The sequence below is a fragment of the Zalophus californianus genome, chromosome 3 (genome assembly GCF_009762305.2).
Source record: "Zalophus californianus isolate mZalCal1 chromosome 3, mZalCal1.pri.v2, whole genome shotgun sequence".
Classification (NCBI taxonomy): domain Eukaryota; kingdom Metazoa; phylum Chordata; class Mammalia; order Carnivora; family Otariidae; genus Zalophus; species Zalophus californianus.
In genome coordinates, this window is record NC_045597.1 from 181,164,052 (window position 1) to 181,181,495 (window position 17,444).

The window sequence follows — 17,444 nt, forward strand, 5'->3', positions numbered from 1 at the left end:
TTCACTATGGGAAATTTGCCTCCAAGACCACCACCCAGACAGAAGGAAAGTTTGTTGGCAAACTGGGCTCCCTTCTGAAATCCACCTCACAGTAGATACAGTGTTGAGCAAGGGGCAAACACATAATCAAGAAAAGTCTTATCACTCAGCACCTTGGCAAAATTCAAAGGTCAGGTCATAAATTATCAGCAAGTAGTTGTGATGAGGAAATCTTTTGCATCACTTTTCTAAACCTTTTCTAGGTCACAAACCTAGAATCTGATACCTGTTGTCATTCTTCCCGGGGAAATGTGTACATGAACACACAAGTTTGCATTCAGTTTCAGAGACTTCAAAGACACCCCTCCACCCTCTGCTGCTTGTAAACTCAGGGAATTCTTTTGAAATAGAAGCTAAATCCCATTCTGCAAAGTTAAAGCCTAGTGGGAAAATATCCTTTCACATTGACCATATAAAGGCAAGGAATTGTTAATACAGAATTTAAAAATAATCAGGAGGGAAATGATGACCTTTAATACTGCCTTATCAGATGGCAGGGTGAAGGTCCTTAGAAATAACTCATATCAATTGCAAATGATGTGTGAGCCACCCTCCCGCCCCCCCAAAAAGAAGAAATAGCTTACATCTCTTAGTTCTAGCTTTTGAAGCTCCTAGCCAATAGAAATAATAATGATGGTCAAAGTAAAAATCGTAACTGTATACCTACCACATTCCAGGCATCAGGCACAAACTTTGTTTACTTAACAAGTAGTTACTGAGAATTTTAGGTGCCATCTTTTTAAGAGGTGGTGGAGGTTGAGACAGAGGGAGAGAGACACTTAAGACACTTAAGCAGGCTGCACACCCCAGCGTGGACACTGACATAGGGCTTGACCTCAGAGATCACGACCTAAGCAAACCAAAGGTCTGAGGCTCAACTGACTGAGCCACCCAGGTGCCCATTAGTGGCCATTTTAAATAAGTTACTACATAAAGTTTGGAAGAAAGCTTGACATTTAGCAAGTACTCTAGATAAGTCAGCTATTACTGTTACAGTCAGGAAGTACAACAGTGCCAGTGGGTTTATATAAAAAGCCCCCCCCAAGACTCCTGATACCACCCCTCCCTGAAAAGCCTGTGATCCGCCCCAGAGATCCACATGAGAGCCTAATATTCCCTTTACAGCTTATATTTTGGTTAAGGCTGCCAAAAAGTACATTTAGCATAAGCATCAAAAACACTGCTGAAACCTGGGATTGAACCAGGGACCTTTAGATCTTCAGTCTAACGCTCTCCCAACTGAGCTATTTCAGCTTGTTCTGGCAGCTTTTCCTGTATAACTATAAGGGAATAATATCTGTTTTACAACAGTAAAAAAAAAAATGTCAATATCCAGGTTCAGCTGGAGTTAGACATTTAACAAATAGCACAGAGGTGATGAAGCAAGGTCCCTGTTTCTAAGCTTGAAGTAATAAATAATTTCACTTTTCTCCGTTATGTTCCTAACTGCCCTGCAATCTGTGTTTCCCATTTAAAAATATATCATGAGCTCTTCTCGTGTCAAAAAGCAAAAAACAAGAACAAAAACAAAAACAAAACGTCTTTAGTTGGCATTTCCATCTAATATATGATTAATTTCTAGAAAAATGGCAGCATGGTCCACTTAAGTATTTAATGAAGTATCAACCTCCATAAAAGCCATGTTCCCATAGACACGTAGATATAGCCAGGATTAGAAACCAGCTGAAGACGACAGCTCTGAGGAGACCGTGAAGGGGAGATGGCAGACACAAACCAAGGGAACAGGATGGATGAAGTAAACTGATGGATGAAGTGGTAGCAGAGTAATGGGCTTCCAAGGAGGCCCATGTCCTAACCAAGCCCAAGAAAACACAGTACGTTGGGGTAGCTGGCACTGATGGTAGAGAAGTTCTTTGGGGTGTCAGAAACCAGAGCTCGTCTGCGGTCAGCAAGTGGGGGCTGCTGAGCAGGAGGCTGGCCACTAGGGTGCCCACAAAATTCCCTGGAGTGTAAGCCCTGGTGGGTCTTCTGCAAGCCCCTGGCAGCTGTGCTTTTCTCCTTCCCCCCCCCCCCCAGGTTTTTATTTAAATTCCAGTTAGTTAACGTTCAGTGTAATATAAATTTCAGGTATAGAATTTAGTGATTCATCACTTACATACAAGTGCCCTCCTTAATCCCCAACACCTATTCAACCCACCCCCCCCATCTCCTCTTCAGTAACCATCAGTTTGTTCTCTATAGTTAAGAGTCTGTTTCTTGGCTTGCCTCTCTTTTTTCCCCACTATGTTCATTTGTTCTGTTTCTTAAATTCTACATATGAGTGAAATCATATGGTATTTGTCTTTCTCTGACTGACTTATTTCACTTAGCATAATACCCTCTAATTCCATCTACGTCATTGCAAATGGCAAGATTTCACTCTCTTTTGTCACTGAGTAATATTCCATTGTATATTGATATACCCTCTCTTCTTTATCCATTTATCTGTCCATGGACATTTGGGCTCATTCTATAATTTAGCTATTGTTGATAAGGCTGCTATAACTATCGGGGCACATGTGTCCCTTCAAATTAGTATTTTTGTATGGTTTTGGTAAATACTTAGTAGTGTGCTTGCTAAATCATAGGGTAGTTCTATTTAGTTTTTGAGGAACGCCATACTGTTCTTCAGAGTGGCTGCACCAGTTTGCATTCCCACCAACAGGGCAAGAGGATTCTCCTTTCTCCGCATCTTCACCGACACCTGCTGTTTTCTGTGTTGTTAATTTCAGCCATTCTGACAGGTGTGAGGTGATATCTCATTGTAGTTTTGATTTATATTTCCCTGATGATGAGGGTTGTTGAGCATCTTTTCATGTGTCTGTCAGCCATCTGTATGTCTTCTTTGGAAAAATGTCTGTTCATGTCTTCTGCCATTTTTTAAACTGGATTATTTTGGTTTTGCTGTGCTTTTCAATGAAAGAGAAACCCCTTCCCCTACCATGCTTGTGCTGTCTCTCCAGTGCTCTCTATTAGCAAAGCCTAAAATTATGCCACCTGGCAAAGGAGATAGTGTTCTAGGGGAGCTACAGTATGTCCAAGCAGGACAAAGAAGAGTGGGAAACAATATATTGATTGATACCGGTAGAGTGTATTGATTCTGCTTTTGTAAACAAGATGGTATATGTGCATATATGTGTACATAGATAATATAATGATATTTGTTCACACTTATTATGTATTTACTCTGCATGCCAGGAGCAACTCTAGGTATTTTACATGTATTAACTCATTTGCTTTTTATAACAACCCTCAACTGCAGAAATTATTAATATCACTATTCTATGAATGAAGAAGCTAACACACCACGCTATTAAATAACTTGCCCCAAGTCACATGGCTAGTAAGAGGCAGAACAAGAATCATTATGGCTTCATAAGCATAGGAAAAAGAAACAAGAAAAAAATATATATCTATTAAAAAGCTAACTGGATGTACAATATTAGAATGTATAATATTGGAATGTATAATATTAGAAATTCTGATACCTTAAATGCTTTATTTTATGCTTCCAGTGAATTCTACAGTTTGAAGCTAAGTTATCTTTGATGAGTTCAAGTCTCAGATTCTTTTACCCTAAATAATTTAAAAACCTATAAACTCAATAAATAGGGAAGGTAGGGTTGTAGCTAAATTCCACTATTGGTTTAAAATAGTTTCTATGTGATTTGAAATAGGAGACTGAATCTAACATCATTTTTCTTAGATACTTAGGTAGAATCAGTGTAGTAAGAATCTGGGGACTCGTCTCCCTGGCCCTCAGTTTCCTCATCTATAAAATGGAGATGACACCTGTCATGGGCTGAATTGTCCATGCCCCCAAAATTCAGATGTTGAAATCTTAACTCCCAGTACCTCGACATGTTACTCTATTTAGAGAGGACAACTAAAGACATGACTAAGTTAAAATGAAGCTGACAAAGTGGGACCCCAATCCCCTCTGACTGGTGTCCTTATAAGAAGGGACTCCAGGGTGCTCCTGCAAGAAGGACCAGTGACAAAGTGACTAGAGCACAGCCATTGGCAAGCCAAGGAGAGAGGCCCTCAGAGGGAGCCAACCCCACCTGCACCTTGATCTAGGACTTCCAGCTTCCAGAACTGTGAGAAAATCCATTTCTGTCACGTAAGAGATCCATCCTATGCTATTTCATTATGGTAGCCCCAGTAAACTAATACAGTACCCAATGCAGAGTAAAGAAGGAGATTAAGCCAGGTCATATATATTAAGAGTACAAGATAAGTATCCAGTGATAGTGGTATTGGGAGTAATAGAAGATGTGAAGCCAAAGACAAAATTCTAATTTTTTTTCAGATTTTATTTTTAATTTCAAGGATTGACTCTCTATTAATCCCTTTGTTTTGTCCAGTATATTTTTATAGAAGAAAAGAAGCACACTTCTGTCCCAAATGGCAAACCTCCTGATTAATATTCAGGTACTTTGGGGATATGAAACATTTTCCAAAGTGCCCAAGTCTTTTGTCCAAAACTAGGGGTCTGATAATCAGAGATAATCACTGTAGTTACCATTTCTTTCTACAACAGTTTGGTAGAAAAATATATTTTTTAATAATAGAACCTTGCTTCAGCTCCTGGTGAGGCCTAGGATCATTTCTAAATGTTTCTTTGGAATATAAAACTAAAGCATTCTACGTCAGGATACCTTCAAGCTATGGATACCAGACATTAGAGTTTGAGAGGCCTGAATTTTTGAATGAAAAATAAAATGACAAACATTTTTTAACAAACCTTTGAATGTTGTGGGAAAACAGTTTTTACCAAAATGAAACTCCAAAAAAAAAAAAAAAAAGTCAGAATGAAGGACTAAGGGTCTTTAAAACAAACCTTCTCCTCAAGTCTATGACATTTCTCTTGAACAGTTTTGCTCCTATCGGACTGTTTCCCAGAAGCGGTTTTCCTCGGGATAAGTCACAGTGGTGTTACACTTTTAACAACCATAATGTTTGGGATTTCTTTTCCAAATTGGCTTTCTTTACAAATGTATCCAGAGAGGCTTTCTCTCCCTATGTGGTTGGCCATTCCACTTATTCCAAAGCAAGTGAAACATTGGCTCTAGGAGGCAAAGACCCGAGACTCTAATTTATTAATTATGACACACCCTCAGCCGAGGGAATTAATTCATGGCATATCAAGTATTAGAAATTCTGACGTTCACGTATTAATAGGTACTCTTCACAAAGCTTCCTTCCATCTGCTTCATATTCCTGTTTGTGTTCTTCCAGTGCATCAGTCCATAGTAGGGATCCCCTGGGAGACCTGGCCAGGTTGCTCCAGGCTAGTCCAGGCAGCGGTGCGGGTATAAGCTGAGACCTACAGGGCAGGCCCTGCCTGCTGTGGTCTTGAGCCTTGCTCGATGGGACTGCTCACACTGGGGACACAGGCGCCATGGCCCCATTTGCTTCCCTGCCTGGGCGCTGCCTCATAAACCTGCAGGCTCCCAGATCCTCCTGCCCCCAGCTCCAAGAGCAGAACAGTGGGATGGACCAGAATTGTCTGGGCGTCAAAGTTTGAACCACGGGACCATTCCACCACCTGAGCAGGAATCTGATTCAAGGCCCATATATCCTTCACACTAGGAGATTCCAGATTTCCCCCAGAATATAATTTACTCCTAGAAAGCAGATGAAGTACCTTTTAGAAGCATGTTTACTATTATGGGTGTCTCTACTCATTGTGGATTGTCCATACTAAATGCAGGTTTGGTTGTGGTGAACATGACCTAGTTAATGGCCTTGATGTCATGTCTTTCACACAGTGGAACAAAGTGTCCCTTGGCCTCCGATTATATTCTTACCTCCAATTGGCCATATTGAGATCTTACAGTCAAACAAATCTTACAGTCAAACTAAGTTTTCTAGTTCTGAACTCCGCCATTCAGATCCCGGTCAGCCAGGTCTGCCTTCTAGGACTCCATGGGTCATTAGCCATGGGTGGGACAGAAGTGACCATGGGGCTGAGGGGGTGGTTCTTTCAGGGAGCGACCCTCAGGACTCAGGATGGTTCCCCGGCACCTGAGAGACTTGGAGCTTCTACCAAAAGCCTCCATCCCCCTGCAGTGTTTCTCCCGGTTCGTTTCTCTGTGGCTGCTGACTCACCATTGACAGGCTGTGTATTTTAAGCGAACTTCTCATTAGAGGTGCTAGATTTACACCCATTGCATTTACAGTTGATGGAGCTAGAAGTTCTTTCGTGGCACAAAACAGAGCATCTCTCATGCTCTAAATCTCATTAGAATGAGTCTCTAACAGGCTCCATAGGACCCTGGTTTCTAATATACCAAGTCAAGTATTAAAGAATTCCAAAAAAAGGAACTAGAAACTATGGTTTAAATACCAGCCTAAGTTAAAAATTGCTTCCACCTAGGGAGTTTTAATTGGCCATGATACTATTTTGAAGTTTATAAAAGTTTTAAAACAAAATAACAAGGAACTTCATCTGATTACAAGAAAAGGCTGTCCATCACGATTTTGCCATGTTAGGTGCCAGAGTGATTGGTTAGAACAACTGTGAAGTGCCTTGAGAATGATCTTCTAAAGTACGGCTTCCCCTCCCCCCACCCCCACTGTAGACTTTCTTACCTAAACTTTGTGAGACTTTTAGTTACCCCTAACTTGTACGATACAGCTGACCACAGGAGCCAGGTTATTTCATAAGCCTCAAAAAAACATAGCAATCCCTTTCTCACTTTTTTTTAAGATTTTATTTATTTAATTTCTCTTTCTATAGTTGCATTGGTAGTGTATAAGAAAGCAACTGATTGCTGTGCATTGATTTTGTGTCCTGCCACATTACTGAATTGCTGTATGAGTTCTAGTAATTTGGGGGTGGAGTCTTTTGGGTTTTCCACATAAAGTATCATGTCATCTGTGAAGAGAGAGAGTTTGACTTCTTCTTTGCCAATTTGAGTACATTTTATTTCTTTTTGTTGTCTTATTGCTATTGCTAAGATGTCTAGTACTATGTTGAACAATAGTGGCAAGAGTGGGCATCCTTGACGTGTTCCTGATCTTACAGGAAAGGCTCTCAGCTTTTCCCCATTGAGGATGATATTCGCTCTGGGTTTTGCATAGATGGCTTTTATGAACTTGAGGAATGTTCCCTCTATCTCTGTACTCCGAAGAGTTTTAATCAGGAAAGGATGCTGTATTTTGTCAAATATATTTGAGAGAAAGAGAGAGAGCATGAGCAAGGGGGGAGAAGGGGAAGCAGGCTCCCCACTGAGCAGGGAGCCCCATGAGATGACATGGGGCTCCATCCCAGGACCCTGGGATCGTGACCTGAACCCGAGGCAGACATTAAACTCATTGAGCCATACAGGTGCCCCCACTTCCCACTTTTCTGCCAAGATCTAGAACCTTCAATTTGATCCTTGGTTAACTGTCAGGTGACCTTTGCCCCCTAGAAAGCAATATTTAAGGAAATGACATCCCCAAACTCACACTAGTGAATTTGATTATGAAAATTAATCCTTGGGAAGCCAAGGGAGGAACAAAACTGTAAGTAACGGTTGACTAAGTCTGAACACAAGGTTTCTATGTCTCAGGGCCCTCCCTTGCTAGCAAAATTCTCATTTTCCAAAGTAGGTCTTCAGACAGTTTCAGATGTGCCCCTTGACATTTCTTTAGCATTTGAAATAACAAACTGCTTCCTAGGCCCTCCCCTTTTCTCTTAACCCCACAACCCACTAAAATATACAACGACATGTAGCTTTTCAGGGGCTAGCTCACAAGACAGACATGTGATCACTCTTCAAAGACACATTGAGAATCATCATTTTCTATCCTATGATTATATCTTATTTTCTTCTTCTACATTCTTCTCTTCAACAGAATTCTCTTATATTCTGAGGAAAACCTCTTCTACTCTCATTTAAAGCCACACTCAAAAGCAATCTACCATCCACAAGACTTTCATGTGCAAGAGGAAAAACCATCTCCAGTGGAAAAGATCCTTGTGCTCAGCCCCTGAGAGACTCCTAGAACCACATCATGGCTTCCACAGTCCCAAATCCTCATGGCTAATATAAGGAAAACTCTGTGTGGGCCGGTGACCAGGGTTGTTCCCTTCCCTCTTGGTGCCTGCTCCTTCTCTAGGAGACTTTCAGGTGCCCCTATGCATCTACTCTCACCTGCCCTACTTGAGCTTTCGACTGTGGAATCCAACATTTCTTTCTCTGATCTTCACCCCCCTACCCAGCTCAAAAGTAGCTACTAAGGCTGGGACCTTACATGATGGTGATAAACTATCAAAATTATTTGGTGGTACTACACCTAGGTAAGTTCCCTCAAAGCAGTAAATCTTAGCCAAGGGAAATGCTGGTAATGGTGAAAAATTCAAGTTCATGTCAAGTTTTCATGACCAAGACTCTATTTGCATACACAAACCTTGACTTACTTGAAAACTTTAACTTGATTAAACTTTAATCAGTTTAATCAGATTCTGGGCTTTCCAGCATCTCTACCATGACCTTGAAGCCTGTCTCACCATTTCTTGATGCTCCCTATTATGTGCAGGCAGAGAATTTTGAATGGTTTCAAGGTATTCTAGGATGTAGAAAAAAAATTACACAAAGTCATTTAATATTTCATTTTGGTAATTCGAGCACCAGAACACCAGAACAATGCAATCCTTCTAAGTGCTCTGTGACCTCCTTTTTACAGAGAGATCTAGAAATTGAAAAATTAAATGACTCTTGTTGGGATGGAACAAAAAGTCAATAACTGAGCAGAGAAGTACAGCCATATTCTGCAAGTCTTGATCTATTAATCAACTGGGACACAGCTCTGCTGTCTAAAAGAGACAGGAGACTAAAGATTCAGTTTGGGGGCTTTATAGGCTTAGAAGAGAATAAACATGTAATAAGACTACAGAAACTGAAAATACCCTGCTATTCAATACTTGTTCATGAGTGAAACATTTCAAAATTATAGTAAATCCCACCTAAAGTGCAATCGGAGATTATTTGCTTCAGAAATATTTATCTGATTAGAAGAAGTGTAATTAATGCCTTTCTAAGTTTAATGTGAATGATGGGTGTTCAGTCACATACAGCCCCAAATCCCAAGACAGTAATTCTATGTAATTTATCATCAAATAGTTAATTCTTGTAAGTTATGGAAGAGAGAAGAATCAGAAGGCAACTCTGAAATTAGAAAGTTATACCCATCAAAAATAGGAGCTTTTCTTTCACTTATTTAGAAATTCTAGATGATGATTTACTTCACTATTCAATTCACAATTGAGATCACCCAGTTTAAAGCCAGCCCAGTCAGTTGCCTTTAGAAATGGATAAACAACTATCAACTGTGTGTAGCCTGGGTATCTCTCATGAAGTTGTATCACACAGTGAGGTTGGGGTAGACACAGCTTAAGGTGGATGACCCTGTGAGTGATCAACGAACTTATCAAGTGATTCACCCACTTACAGAAATATTTTTCTATATTAAATATATACTCACCAGAAATGTCAACTTTTGCTTGGATTGGTACACTGTTGCCCACAGCTGCAGCAAACAGATTGGTGTATTTTATTCTCAACCATACAATGAGGGATCCTGCCTAAGAACCACCAAACAAGACCCACGTATTGTTGGTGAGCCCCATCTTCCCCACCATGATGGTTGGAAGGTTGGCGAGGACGTAGTAGTGGCTGCTGGTACTTAGGTCTCCGCAATTACAACACAACCACACTTTCTTATGACAACCATTAGAACACAATGACATGCCACTTAATACATGCTTGACTTTGAGGCCAAAGAGCAAATGTTGAAAGCACACTGAGAATTTTACCCCCTTTCCACTTGGAACATTTGAATGAAAATGGGCAGAAGGTCGGTCCAGTTAACAGTGACACATAAATGCAAGCAGCAGAAGGAGGAGGGACTTCCATTTCTCAAGTCTCATTTGTGTATGTCCTTCCCATCCTGGGTATTTGATGGGAGCTCCAGACACCCTCCCATTGCAAGACAGCCTTCCCTTGGGCACTGGGCCCACAAACCTCACTGGGCAATTAGCTATTGGCCTGACGCCAAGGGTAGCTCTTATTAGAAAGAGATAAGATGGCACTGCTTCACTACTTTCTGAGAATTTAGAGGAATGTAGAGGGTATTTTACAGTCCTTTTGGTTTGCCTGCTGCATCCAGATAAAGCCAATATGAGCTTGAATTTCCTAAGTTATAAGGGAGCCAAATAACACTTTACCATTTTGTTGTTTTTCCAGTAAGGTTTTTCCACAAGCCTAAGGAAGTCTGTTGTTTGTGTTAAGGTTGTTTTTAAGCCTTAATGCCATGCACAAAAAATACCCTGTTTCTCTTTGCTGGAGATACTAATTTAAAGCAGCATCATGCCCCAAATGGCTGAACGCAGACATCAAAAATGGGTTAAAGACATAAAAGGGCACCTCACAAAGAAGAAATGCACATGGCCAATGAACACATGAAAAAAAATTAGTCCCACTAATAATCATAAAAATGCAAATATAGTGATGATTTGGGTTTTTTTCCTATCAAACGGTTGAACAATTCATTTCAATGATACTACTAAATGTTGGCACAAGCTAGATGAGGAAGACAGTCTTCTGTACTACTGGAGAGAATAGAGTAGAACATTTCTGAGGGGCACATTGGCTACCTATATCAGGGTCTTCTAGAAGGCAACGGAGATTTTGACCCAGTATTTCACTGCTAGGAGCCTGTGACAGAGAATTAGTTGGCCTCAAATATCTATTTTACCTTTTTTCTCTTAGAAAAAAATTCTGCTAGATTCATAGGATTAAAACTACATTTCTCAGCCACAACGTTATTAGAAAAATAAAACCTTAAATACAGTTTGTTTTGAAAAAATTTCTACATATTTAGCCACATGAAAAGAGTAAACAAATGTAAGCCAAGAGTTTAGCAACAAGGATCTCTAATTTAAAGTTATGAGTAACACTTCTTTCTTTCTTTCTTTCTTTCTTTCTTTCTTTCTTTCTTTCTTTCTTTCTCTCTCTCTCTCTCTCTCTTTCTTTCTTTCTTTCCTTCTTCTTTCTTTCTTTCTTTCTTTCTTTCTTTCTTTCTTTCTTTCTTCTTTCTTCTCTTTCTTTCTTTCTTTCTTTCTTTCTTTCTTTCTTTCTTTCTTTCTTTCTTTCTTTCTTTCTTTCTTTCATCTTCTGTACTTTCCCCCAAAATACCAATTTTAAAACCAGAAAAAATTTTATCAAAAAAATACTACTAAAAAATAGAGGCAAATGTTATGCAACTGTTAATACAGTAAGAATCCCTATCATATTACATGATAGTCATAGATCCCAACAGCATGACAAATAGTCCAGGACAAAGTAATGCATGCTAAACATTTTGCTCTTTAAATATTTATTTAAAAATTACTGTTTCAAAAGTAAATTGTGATTTCTTAATCATTATCAGCTTAAAATTTCCATTCTAGATAGAGACACACCCTGAATAAATTATGGGGGGGGTGGTTCACGTTGCTTAGGGTCCACTCTAGGAGGTCATGTTTAAAGAAGCACAGGGGTGCCCAGGTGGCTCAGTCAGTTAAGTGTCTGCCTTCAGCTCAGGGCATGATCTCAGCGTCCTGGATTGAGCTCCACGTTGGGCTCCATGCCCAGCGGGGAATCTGTTTCTCCCTCTCCCTCTGCCCCTCCCCGACCCCCCCAACCCAGCTCATGTACTCTCTCTCTCAAATAAATAAATAAATCTTTAAAAACTAAAAAAGAAGCACAATCCAACAACCAACAGCAATGAAAATTGAAGTCTATTCTTAGCAGGTGCACCTCAAAGCACATCAAAAGGGTTAAAGGTCTCAGGTGAGTCCCTTCTTCTGCTTCCTAATTCTGTTGAGAAAACTCTCATACACCAAACCGTTACTCTCTTCTTAGCACCAACTCAAGCACCATTTTTTCCCCACTTGCCAGAATTTTTTCTTTATGTGTTTTTAATCTCCTTCCTGGACAACATGGCCTTCTCCCCCTTCATGATTAGAAGGTAGAGCAGACAATGGGGAGAAAAGGATCTGGCTAATAAAGGATTTTCTGTAGCATATGGGGAAGGGAGGAGTACTGTAAACACTGAGGGCTAGTGAGTTTTGTCCCAGCAAGTAACGAACAACTGCACCCCAAAAACAAGTGATTGAATCCCTTTGATGGCTTACAAATTAATTATATGGAGAGTGTTAGTCAATCACTTTTTCTGACATCATCAATACAAGCTGTGAATTTGGTCAATACAAGTCCTTCCATTTTTGAAAAATGTCTCAGGACAATATAGGAAACTTAGTCTTGAAACTTTTTAATGAATAACAAAATTCTGACACCACCCACACACAAATCACAATTTCTAATGAAGAAAGGTAGAACAAGTGAAATTACTGGACTGTCACCACATCATAAAATAGTTGGTGACTTAGAATTCCAAAATCACTTTTCTTGAAGCTAAGAAGAGACCTGTGCTATTAACCTAAAGTTATTAATAGTTTTCCACTGCTCAACAGTACCAAGAATTATGACTCATATCATAAAGATATCATTTCACTGACATTAATGGCATTCTCAGGGTTGTATAAAGCATTGTATGTTCCTTTTAAAATGAGGGTAAAACTCTTTGCACCAATTTTTGATCTTCTTAAAGCTTTTAGAGGCACCTTATAATTCATTTTGTCTGATTGTATGTATATTAATTATAAGTAGATTTAAAAAATTACATTTTTTCCACCACACAAAACACAACAATACGAAGTGGGAAGAATAAGATCTTGAAGAACAGCTAGTCTCCTTCCCCTGTCCCTGAGCTGCCACTGCAAGCCAAAATTTGACATTTCACTTAACAATGACAAACTGTTCTTAATAAAATGGTCGCTACTGCCTCCGAGTGGTAGGTCATTTTCAGAGTTTATATTTCATTAATTTCAAGTCCTCTCAGCCTAACAGGAGAAAATTTTGAGACTGAAGGGGTATATATCGTTTCAAGTTTAAATTCTGGGAACATGATTTTGTAGTTTAAGGACATGAAGAGTATATTTTATTTAGAAAAGTGTATGGACAACTTGTAAGCCTGTGAGGTAGGCCGGCTTTGTCCATAAAATCTGTGTTCCACAGGGAAGCAGAGAGCTCTCATTTCTCATGTTTTCCAGGTAACACTCCTTGACATCCACGTTTTGCTGGTGGCACTTACACCTCCAATCATCAGAAACACTGAGCCACCCAGTGTCTAGAGCTCTTCACTCATGAAATGTGTCTGTGGAGAGAAAAGGATTATTTTAAATCATTAATGCAACAGACTGGAATTGTCTGTTTGCTATTTCTTTTTTCTTTTTGAAGATTTTATTTATTTGTCAGAGAGAGAGAGAGAGAGAGCACACAAGCAAGGGGTGCGGCAGGCAGAGGGAGAAGCAGACTCCCCACTGAGCAAAGAGACTGATGCGGGGCTCGACCCCAGCACCCTGGGATCATGACCTGAGCCGAAGGCAGACGCCTAACTGACTGAGCCACCCAGGCATCCTCTGTTTGCTATTTCTAGTGGTAGAGTGCAGTTTAGTTTGTCAAAAATGAGGATTTGGATGATGGTTCTGAGGACTGGTTTAAGCAAGTGACATGGCAAGTGGCCTTCCCACAAGTTGCACAAACTTGTTGAAAATTAGCAGCCAACAATATAGTTTGCCCAACTCAAACCCTACATAATTAGTACATTGGATTTTGGATGACATGGTACATCAAAGGTGCCTCTAGCCTTTCTTCCACTCTGAAATGAACCAAACACACAAAGGAAACTAAACAATAAGGGCAACTCAGTCTTCGAGGAAAATAGAAAACTCTAAATATCCAAGTCATGGAGAGAGCTGGGAACTTTGGGAAGAGCTGGCAAAGCACAGACGTCTCCAAAATGACGAAACATCCATGGGACAAGCCAATGACCTCTTGTGTGGAACAAAAAGATCTATGTGCATCGCTGGGGGATACAGAAGCCTCCTTGAGTCCCACTCAACTCCACAGAGTGGCAGGCAACAAGTAAGAACAGTTAGATATAGATGAAGCAGCCAACCCAGACATTTAGACAAACAAACAAGATGGATCCAAAGAATGCACACACAAAAAATGAAGACTGAAAAATGATAGAACTAAAAGAATGAATCTAATGGTTCTTTCTTCCTTTCTTTTTCTTTTGTTTCCCTTTCTCTCTTTCTCTCTTTCCCTTTCTCTCTTTCTCTCTTTCCCTTTCTTTCTTTCTCTCTTTCTCTTTCTTCCTTCCTTCCTTCCTTTCTTTCTTTCTTTCTTTCTTTCTTTCTTTCTTTCTTTCTTTCTTTCTTTTTTTCTTTCTTTCTTTCTTTCTTTCTTTCTTTCTTTCTTTTTTTCTTTCTTTCTCATCCTCGTTTATTGCCTTCATATGAGTCTACTCCTTCAATGTCAAAGGGGGAGGGGCAGATCATGACTCCCAGGCATCCCACAAAGTAGACAGCTCACCTTAGAGGCAATCTTTACCCACTCAAAAATTCATCTCACATTAGCAGTGAGGATTTGGGCATCACCCCGAATCGTCATTTTCCTTACTCATAAGTTTAAGGCATCCAGTGGTTGTTTCTTTAAATACAAAATAAAAATTTAAAAATCTAGAAAAACCATCTAATCTGGTAGTTCTCAACATGGGTGATTTTGCCCACCCCTTCTCCCAGGGGACATTTGGCAATGTCTGGAGATATTTTTGGTTGTCACATTTGGGTAAAAATGGATGCTACTGGCATCTAGTGGGTAGAGGGAGGGAGGTTGCTAGCCATGTCAGGACAGGCCCCACAACCAAGAACTGCTTCACCTAAAACATCAGTAGTGCCCGGGCTGTTAAACCCTGGTCTGATCTGATCACGGAAAAGGATGGGAATTACATATAAATAAGAATGAGAATGGAGAAGTAATCTGATGCAAAGGCATTTGAAAAATTATAGAACATGTTACTCAAATCTAAGCCAATCACTTTGAGAATCTGTATGTAATCAATGATTTTCTCAGAAAAAAATGATGGCGGAAGGGTAGGGGACCCGATTCCAACCAGTTCCCAGAATTGAGCTGGATATCTACCACACCACTCTGAACACCCACGAAATCAGCCTAAGATGTAAGAAGATAGATCTGGATCTCTATAAACAGAATATCACAGGCAGTTGCTTTCGAGGTATGAAGCAGGGAGCTGTGCTTCCTCGGGCACTATTCAAAGATAAATGGCAGGGGAGGGAGCAGTCGGGATCCTGCACCGTTGGTGAGCGATAGCCTCCCACGCTGGGGATGGGGCACAGACTCGCAGACCGGTAGCAGCGGGGAAAGGACTTTAGGGCAGCCCCCTGGACTGAAACCGGGAGCGGTGGGGCTGTGCACCTACGAACTGGGGGTGGCTGGCGGTTTTAGAAGCATAAAGGGCAAAGATGTGCCCCGACCTGGAGGCGAGGACTGGGAGCGCTGCTGAGGGGCACACAACCCAGGACGCTGCAGTTTATAGCAACACAGACAGAAATGGAGAGAGTGTGGCCTGGAGAGCTCACTGAAGAACAGACTGCAATCCCTTTGCTCTGAGGCAGAGGGTTGGAAACGGTCTCTTCAGCTCTCACTCTTGGAAGAGACATGGAAACCTGCCAGAAAACAAAAGCCCCCCAAAACCAGTTTTCACTGAGCCCATCCCACCCCCCACAAGGGGCAGGGCAACTCTGCCCAAACAGAGTTGCCTGAGTGACAGAGTGGCAGACCCCTCCCCCAGAAGACAGGCTGGGAAAACAAGAGGACGACAACCCTAAGGTCCCTACAAAACAGATGCATCTTGCTTGGCTTGTGGTCAATAATTTGGACTCTGTACATTCCCTCAACCACCCCTCAACAGAATGACTAAGAGGAGGAACACACAAAAAAGGAAAGACTCAGAGATTGTGACTTTTGCCACAGATTTACAAATGGATACAGATATAACAAAGATGTCGGAAATGGACTTCAGGGTAACAGTCACGAAGACAATAGCTAGGATGGAGAAATCGATTAATGGCAACATAGAGTCTCTAAGGGCAGAAGTGAAAGCTGAACTGGCAGAACATAAAAATGCTATCAATGAGATCCAATCTAATCTAGATATTCTAACAGCTAGGGTAAATGAGGCAGAAGAATGAATTAGTGAATTAGAGAACAAATTGATAGAAAAGAACGAAAAAGAGGAGGCCTGAGAAAAACAGTTTATAATCCATGAAAACAGAATTAGAGAAATAAGTGACTCCATGAGACGTTCCAATGTCAGAATTATTGGGATCCTTGAGGGGGTGGAAAGAGAGAGAGAGGACTAGAAGATATATTTGAACAAATCATAGCTGAGAACTTCCCTAATCTGGGAAATGAAACAAACATTCAAGTCCTAGAGGCAGAGAAAACCCCTCCCAAGATCAAGGAAAACAGACCAGGCATGTAATAGTAAAATTCGCAAATCTTAAAACCAAGGAAACCATCTTAAGGGTAGTTGGGGGGAAGAGGTTCCTTATGTACAGAGGGAGGAATATCAGAATAATGTCAGACCTATCCACAGAGACCTGGCAAGCCAGAAAGGGCTGGCAAGACATATTCAGGGTACTAAATGAGAAGAACATGCAGCTAAGAATACTTTATCTGGCAAGGCTGTCATTTAGGATGGATGGAGAGATGCAGAGCTTCCAAGACTGGCAGAAACTGAAAGAATATGGGACCACTAAGCTGGCCCTGCAAGAATATTAAGGGGGGTTCTATAAAAGAAGACCCCCAAGAGTGATATAGAACAGAAATTTACTGAGACAATCTATAGAGACGAGGACTTCACAGGCAACATGATGACAATAAATTCACATCTTTCAATAATCACTCTCAACGTGAATGGCCTAAATGCTCCCATGAAAGAGCACAGGGCTGCAGATTGGATAAAAAGACAGGACCCATCCATATGCTGTCTACAAGAGACTCATTTTGAACCTAAAGATACATTCAGACTGAAAGTGAAGGGATGGAGATCCATCTTCCATGCCAACGGACCTCAAAAGAAAGCTGGGGTAGCAATTCTTATATCAGACAAATTAGATTTTAAGTGAAAGACTGTAGTTAGAGACACAGAAGGACACTATATCATTCTTAAAGGGTCTATCCAACAAGAGGATCTAACAATTGTAAATATCTATGCCCCCAACATAGGAGCAGACAACTACATAAGCCAACTGTTAACCAAAATAAAGTCATATCAATAATAATATGTTAATTGTAGGAGACCTCAATACTCCACTCTCAGCAATAGACAGATTATCGAAGCAGAAAATCAACAAAGAAACAAGAGCCTTGAATGACGCACTGAACCAGATGGACCTCATAGATATACACAGAACATTCCACCCTAAAACAACAGAATAC

General features: G+C 40.6%; 2 non-coding genes across 2 annotated transcripts; both read right to left on the reverse strand.

Moving 5' to 3' along the window:
• Positions 1-1,220: 1,220 nt before the first annotated feature.
• TRNAF-GAA lies at positions 1,221-1,293 on the reverse strand. The gene has a single exon. It is a non-coding gene; the product is annotated as a tRNA-Phe (tRNA).
• A 13,174-nt stretch (positions 1,294-14,467) lies between these two features.
• On the reverse strand, positions 14,468-14,617 carry LOC113921242. Its single transcript, XR_003519613.1, has one exon. It is a non-coding gene; the product is annotated as a U12 minor spliceosomal RNA (small nuclear RNA).
• Between the last annotated feature and the right edge of the window lie 2,827 nt (positions 14,618-17,444).